The 7,937-nt window shown below is 42.3% G+C and overlaps 1 long non-coding RNA gene across 2 annotated transcripts; it reads left to right on the top strand.

Annotated features, from left to right (window-relative positions):
- The first annotated feature begins 10 nt into the window (after positions 1-10).
- Positions 11-5,964, top strand: LOC118478249. Of its 2 annotated transcripts, XR_004858915.1 has the most exons (3): positions 11-1,329; positions 2,957-3,138; positions 5,877-5,964. It is a non-coding gene; the product is annotated as an uncharacterized LOC118478249 (long non-coding RNA). The 2 variants fall into 2 exon arrangements; XR_004858914.1 differs by lacking the exon at positions 5,877-5,964 and having other exon boundaries at positions 2,957-3,279.
- The last annotated feature ends 1,973 nt before the right edge of the window (positions 5,965-7,937 follow it).

Here is a 7,937-nt window from a genome sequence, read left to right as displayed (position 1 = left end):
GGAGAGAGAGAGAGAGAGAGAGAGAGAGAGAGAGAGAGAGAGAAAGAGGAAGGTGAGGGACACAATACTATAATAATGTACAGAAAATGGGCTATAGCGATAGACAGACCGACAAATAATCAGACCAGCACAAACAAACACACACAGACCGATGGGAAAGGAGCCAAGATCGACGAGAGAGATTTGGACTCCGTTTGAGACGGGGGTTTCAGTTAAACGTTTTGTTTTGTTTTTGTTTTTGTTTGTTGTTTTGTGTTGATGTTTTATTTTTAATTGCCACGATCGATTCAGTTACATCATTGTGAGAGGTTCTCTCGAGTAGAGCAGGCGTGAGTGAACGTTGTTGATGCTTAGAGGAGAGGTTTTCGGAAAAATCTTTGAGTAAAACAGGAAAGGAGACGAAGTGTTTCCACACGTTAGAGGTATGCACAGCTGGGACTGGATTCTGAAGCAAGATTCACTTCCTCTTTTTAGACTGGACGACAACTGGCGTGAAATACTTTCAAGATTTCTTTACAGGGTTCGATACTGCTCAAAGAAAGGGTGTGATCGTGTGTTTTCATCTGTGCTAGTTTGTTGATCTTTGGTTTCCATTTTAGGTGTAGAGGTATAGCTTAGGTTCTTAGGTTATAGAATTCATTAGAATGTGTTATATATATTATTATAATGTAATGATTTGATAGTTTAGGTTTAATGTAGAATGTAGACACAGTAGATTATCCAATATTATGATCCATCGTAAGACAGCTTTCAAAGAGATGAAGAAACGACGAAAATCGGTACAAATCCATAACGTTATCTTTTTATCCAGTTGGGTTCGCTCGCATGAGATTACACTTTCAGAATGATTTCCCTAAGGTGTTCAACAATAATTGTTGATTCTTTGAAGACAGCCTCCGAAACAGCTGATGCCCCCCACAGTGGAAGGACTCCGACATTTACGGTCTTGAATAATAGAAAGCAAGAAAGTAAAGACAGATTAATTTCAGTTTAACTGGTTTCCAACCCTTTGAGGAGGCGATAATGAGTTTTTTCATGGAGACCCAAAAGATGATATACAGTAGAACACGGATAGCGAGAATTCGTCAGGACCGGCCTTGGTAGCTGGAGGGATCCGCAGTTCCAGGGATATCTTACAAAGATAAAGAAGAAGAAAAACAGGACCGCCGGCTCAGTTGGACGGATGTGTGATTTCGAGTGTTCTGTGTTCGACCTATCCGTGTTCTACTGTATACAATCTGATGTAGACTATTGTGACGGATTCATGAGCAGCTTCTGTGTTCACGTTTGACAAGGATGTAACTGACTGTTCTACCATCAAGTAAACAAGTAAGTAGTCCTGTTCAATCCGGAATGAGATGACGCCTGATGATTCGATGTACACGTTTTCGTATCTGATTCAATTCATGTTTTTGTTGCTTTTTTTTCCTAGCCATGCCACCGTTGACTGTGCTCTGGTGTTGAGCTGGCAGACTATAGAGTGAATTACTATAGTGGTTTAACAACCTGCAATTTCAAAGGGATGACGTTCCTTAATCTGTTATTAAATTTTGATGAGGTTTCTTCGCTCACGCCCAACCACTTCATCCACTGCGGGTTTTTTTTCTACATTATAATAAAGAAATCCCCCAACCCCCACCCCCCGGGTAGAGCTACAGACTGAATTTGTCTTTAGGCCATTCACAAAGGGGGATACGAGCCTGTTCTTATGCACAGTAGAATTGTAAATGGACGGATTTATCAATGTCATGCTCATACTATGCCGAAACAAAACAGGGGGAATTACTGCTTTTTCTTTCGTCATCCTTACTACTGACATTTCCCCCTACTTCTTTTGTACATTTTGTCACTCTCTTGTGACCCGGTATTTCCAGGGTGCCTTGAGAGTCGAAGCAGACTTTGTGCTGTTGAGGCTAAAGGGGTCAGCAGAGTAAGCCTGATTCCGCGTTTGGACTTCTCTGTTGACATCCACCCCTTGGCTTGGCGCTCAAAAGACCTTCTTATGCAGATGCGAGCGCTGTAAAACCTTACTTAAACAAAAAATAATAATGAAACTGTTAAAGAGGTCTACCACCTATTTAAGATGACCATGTCTCTTTTTGACACTGGGTGGCCGTCTTATCTTAGACAAGTTCAACAGTGTTTGGAATGTGAACCTGCTTTTGTCAATTCTTAATCTTGTCTTCAAAAGTGTTAGAATGATTAGAAATATAAATCGTGAGGATATTGAATTTAAGAGCTTGAAGACCTATACCGTCATTTTTGTTCGAATTTTGGTAGATTATATAATATAATACTGCTTAACACGGACAGCTCGAATTCGTCAGGATCGGCCTCGGTAGTTCGAGGGATGTCTTACAAAGATAAAGAATTTTAAAAAACGGGGCGACAAGCACAGTTCAACGGATGCGTGATTTCGAGTCTTTTGTGCTCGCCCTATCCACGGTATACTGTTATATGAAAATAATAATAATAGATAGCATTTGTATAGCGCACATCCCCGCTCAGCAGCAGGCTCTATGCACTTTACACTATATTATTACCCCAGCAGACCATAGAACACTCCGTAACATTCTCAGCTTCCCGGGAAGCATACAGTGCGAGCAGCCGATTAAGCGCTCAAACACTAACAAACTGACAAGATCTTTCGCTGTCTATAGCCGGGTACACATTCCCACCTGGGTGAAGTGAGGAAAATTCGTGTAAAGTGCCTTTCCCAATGACACAACGTCGGACCCTTGACGGGATTCGAACCCACGACCTTACTGTTGCGAGTCCGAGAGCCTAACCACTGGGCCACCGACGCCACATATGAACATAAATATATTTCAAACAAAAAGGAAGTTATGAGTCTACAAGCTATTTATATACAAAAGTTGCAGATTAATCAATGTCTTTGTTAAAATTGAACAAAGGGAAGTTCTCAGACAGCCTACTTTGTTCTCTTTTATTCTAGCGATTAAGCGACCCCAGAAGAAAACCAAATAGTGATCTTGACATCGATCCGTCAAACAACTGTCCTGCAGAGTTACGTCCCCTTGTGTGCAGTGAATGTGCCGCGTCAACCTGGCACAGACTGGACAGACGTGACTCCCTCCTGTCTGGCGAACTCATGGACGAGAAGGCGCACTTTACAGGGTACTTGCTGAGTGAACGTTTCTAACTACTACGACATGCGCGTGAAAACCAAAGAAACCTGATATCTTCTTTTTAATCAAATTACATGTATTTTTTGTTGTTGTGAGCATACGATGTGGTTAATGAAAACGTAAAATAACATCTCTGTCTGCAAAGTTCTCTTTTCTCTCCTATTTCCTTCTCTCATTCTATTCTGCTGTCTGCTTTCATCTCCACTTTCTGCCCCCCCCCCCCTCCCCCTCACCTCCTTTGCCCCCTCCTGTGGGCTCCTCACTCTTTCTGCAGCCTTTCTACTGCTACTCCTTGGCTCCTTCTTACTGCTGTCTTTCAGTCAAACCGCTGACCTTATGGTAGGAAAGATCTACACCTAGCCTTCTCGGAAAAGGGCGAAAATCTCGGAGGTCCCGTGTGCAAGTTGTGCACGTTAAAGACCCCTTGGAGGTCTAAAATCGATAATAGTGGGCTTCGGCCACCACGCGGGCAAGATTCAAAATTTCCTACCAACTGAAAATATTTAGATCTAATGTGTCCCTCGCGCTCATATGGCCTTTTGCAGTTGTGAGCGCTGTAAAAAAAAAAACAACAACAACAAAAAACAACACAAAAAACAAATAAACTATCTCACTCTCTCTCTCTCTATCTCTATCTCTCATTCTCACTCTCCCACTCAACCCCCCCTCCCCCCCACACACACACACGCCCACCTCTCCCTCTCCCACGATGCACCATTCACCCTGTAAAAACCGCCCCCACACTCCGCAGTCCTGAACTCTCCACTCTCACTATTCGCAACAGTGACCACTTTTGTTTCCACTGCCTCGTTTGAAGACACATTTGACAAGCAAGTCTCGGGATGAATTCCAAACATGCCAGTCGGTTTGTTCCTGGGCGATCATCAAACTGGACAACACGCAGACAAACAACAGCGCAAACACACAAACGTCCAGACAAGCGGGGCCCTGTGTTTAGACAGGCTGATGACAGCCGTGGTTCTATGGTAGGGTCTCAGACGACAGGGAGACTTGAATGGAGGATGGTGGTTGTTGTTGTGATGGTTGTGGTGGTGGTGGTGGTTGTTGTAGTTGTTGTTGTGGTTGTTGTTGTTGTTGTGGTGGTGGTGATGACAGTCGTGGTTCTATCGTAGGGTCATAGACGACAGGGAGACTTGAATGGAGGATGGTGTGGTGGTGGTGGTGGTTGTTATTGTTGTGGTTGTTGTTGTGGTTGTTGTTGTTGTTGTTGTTGTTGTTGTTGTTGTTGTGGTGGTGATTGTGACAGCCGTGGTTCTATCGTAGGGTCACAGACGACAGGGAGACCTGTGGTGGTTGTTGTAGTAGATGTTGTTGTTGTTGTTGTTGTTGGTTGTTGTTGTTGTTGTTGTTCTTGTTGTTGAGGTGGTGGGAGGATGGTTGTTGTTGTTGTTGTTGTTGTTGTTGTTGTTGTTGTTGTTGTTGTTGTTGTTGTGGTGGTGGTGGTGGTGGTGGTTGTTGTAGTTGTTGTTGTTGTTGTTGTGATGATGGTGCTGACAGCTGTGGTTCCATTGTAGGCTCACAGACGATAGGGAGACTGGATGGGAGGATGGTGGTTGTTGTTGTTATTGTTGTTGTGATGGTGGTAGTGGTTGTTGTTGTTGTTGTTGTTGGTTGTGGTGGTGGTGGTTGATGTTGTTGTTGTTGTTAGTTAAGCATTGAATTGTCTGGTCAAGCTGGAAATGTGTGTTTTGTTTCGTTTTGTTAAATTGGTTTGGGTTGCTTTTTTTACGTTTTGAAGGCATATTTTTTTCTTTTCTTTTTTTGTGTGTTTGTTGCTGCTGGTTTTTTTTACCAGATGGTATTTCGTACACGTTTCTATATATATATATTGGTGTTGTTGTTGTTGTTTTTTGCGGGACGGAAATGCAGTTTAAAGTCTTTTGTTTGTTTTAGTAAGTGTTTTTACGGCACTCGCAACTGCATAAAGTCACATGAGCGCGCGGGACACACCTAATATTTTTCAGTTGGTAGGAAATTTTGAATTTTTCCCGGGTGGCGGCCGAAGCCTACTCTTATCGATTTTAGACCACGAAGGGATCTTTTAACGTGCACCACTAGCACACGAAACCTCCTAAGAGATTTTTCGCCCTTGTCCGAGAAGGCTAGGTGTAAATCTTTCCTACCAGAAGATCAGGGGTGGGGCTGAAAGACAGCAGTTAGGAGGAGCCACGGAGTAGCAGTAGAAAGGCTGCAGAAAGAGTCAGAAGCCCAGAGGAGGGGGCAAAGGAGGTGAAGGGGTGGGGGCAGAAAGTGGAGGCGAAATCAGACGACAGAACAGTGCTAGAGAGCAGGAAAGAGGGTGAAAGGAGACAATAAATAATTATAGAGAAGAACATTTTTCCTTCGCTACCCTGAGTCGAACCCGGGACCTTTGAATGAGAGGCGAACACCTTACCTTCTAGGCCACGAGAGCCCCCCAACCCAACTAGGGTCTCCCGCAAGCAATAGCGAAGCACCTGAACGCTGTGTCACAGACGCCCTTATTTTCACCGTTATTTGAACTGAGTACAAAGTATATAATTTAAAGTGACCTGTCGTTTGACTTCAGAATAATTCAAATTTCGTCTTTCTTTGAGCTTGAATTTCATTTTTTTATGGGGGGAGGGGGGGGGGTCTTTTGTTTTGTTTTGTACTGTTTTGATATGTTTTGATTTTATTTTTAGTTTAAGTTGCTTTATTTTTAAAATTTGTTTTCTTTTGTTTAAGGGGGCATCACGAGGAAATACTGCAACTGTTTGTACCGTACGGTATTGTATCTGACCAGAAATAAAGATCTCTTTTAGAAATTTAAAAACACTATTTCCTGTGTCTGTAGTGTGACAGTCGAGCATTGTTGCCTAGCCACGAGACAAATCTGGGCTCTTTATATTTTTATATAGTAGAGGGTTTTACGGCGCTCGCAACTGCATAAGGTCATATGAGCCCCAAGGGGTGTGTGTCAACAGAGAAGTCTTTAAAGGGAATCAGACTTAGACTGCTCACCTCTCTAGTTTCAACAGCACAAGGTCTGCTTCGACTATCAAGGCACCCAAAAATAGCAGGTCACAAGGGAGTGACAAACATCCAAAAGAAGTAGAGGAAAATGACAATAGTAATGATCAGGAAAGAAAAAGCAGCTGTTCCCTGTTGTAGATCAGGCACAGTTATGAGCGTGACTGGAGTCAGCCCATTTACAATTCTACTGTGCTTGAACGAGATATGTCCCCCCTTTGGGAATGGCCTGAAGACACTTCAGTCAGTGGCACTGCCCCCCGGGGGGGGGGGGGGGGGGTATATGTGCCAAACTTGATCGAGTATCCCAATCTTTCTGCTAGGACGTTGTATTCCTCCTTTTAGCCCGTGATTGGTCCTGACCAACATTCCACCTCCTAAACTATCCAAATTGGGTCATTTTTAAAATGAAATGGTATAGGTTTAACGCCCCTATCAACACTATTGGGTTATTTAAGGGGCGGGACCTACTAGTTTAACGTCCGTCTCCGATAGGACCGAGCCAAGTGGGAAGTTCGTGTAAAGTGCCTTTCCCAAGGACACAACGTCGGACCCAGCTGAGGCTCGAACCCCTGAACTCGCAATCTCACGATTACGAGTCCGGTAGTCTAACCACTAGACTACCGACGCCACTGTAATTTTTCATGGGGGCTGGAAAATAGCAACATTAAAAAAGACACCTATTAAATACTAAAAAAAAAAATTAAAAGTGAGCCGTGCTGACAAAAAGAGTTACTTCTTGCTATCCACAAATGAAGATAGGGGCCAAAAATCAAGATTAGGGACAATTTTGTAGATTTTCTTTTAATGTCATATTCTTTACTTACAACCTTTCTTTTATTTTTTCATACTAATAATTTGTAAAAACTTCACCTTATGCGTGATGTATCTATTTCCTAAAGGATTGAATCCGAGAAGTAACTCATTTTGTCAACACGCTTCACTAAAATGTCTAAAGCAAATTTCAAATTTGAAATAAATTCTATTGCAAAACTTTAGGAAGAAGCAAATCTATTATCTATTTGTGGTAGCCGAATTTTGCTATTCAAAATGCTTTTTAATGGCTGCATCGATTGACATGCAGTTTTCGCCAAAAGATTCTTTAAAATATTCTCCAGATCAAGACGCCCTTCGTTTTTTACAGTTTTTAGACAGTTTTGCTGAAAAAGCTAAATTTCTTTATTTCGGCGATCGCTTTTGTAGGCCGACGCTTCTGTCTCTGTAATTTATAAAAATCCACCAGGATGTTTATTTCAAGTCGTACTTCCGTTTGACACTATCACGCATTGTCGCGCAATACTTTCCCAACGACTGAACTTTCGAATTTGACCAAATTAACGGTGGTTCAGAATCATTTAAAGAGTGCTCAGTTATAATATTATGGAGTCTGAAGTCAATGTAGTTTAATTTAAAGTTTTTCATTAGTTTTGTTTATAGAAAGTTCGTCTTCTTAGACGCCATAGTAAACAAGTGAGGCTTTCGTTCACGAACAGTGCATACTGGTTCCACAATGACTTGGCGATCGATTCTTTTGAGTCCGTTCATCGAACGTGGTACCCAGCTCGTTATGTTATAATTGCACAAAACTGTATGTAGTGGTGTAATACTAACACCATCGCCCTTGTTCATAGAGCTTGTGTAACTGTAATGAGCTGTTCGTAAACTCAGAAACACAAAGTCACAAACCAGTTTGTTCCCCCTTATTTCTCTTTTTTCTTGGTACTCTTTTCAATGTCATATAATTTTATCTCTTTATCTCTCCTTCTTATCCCCCCC

Source organism: Aplysia californica, unplaced genomic scaffold (genome assembly GCF_000002075.1).
Source record: "Aplysia californica isolate F4 #8 unplaced genomic scaffold, AplCal3.0 scaffold00017, whole genome shotgun sequence".
In the NCBI taxonomy this organism is placed as follows: domain Eukaryota; kingdom Metazoa; phylum Mollusca; class Gastropoda; order Aplysiida; family Aplysiidae; genus Aplysia; species Aplysia californica.
This window is presented reverse-complemented; position numbering and strand designations above follow the sequence as displayed.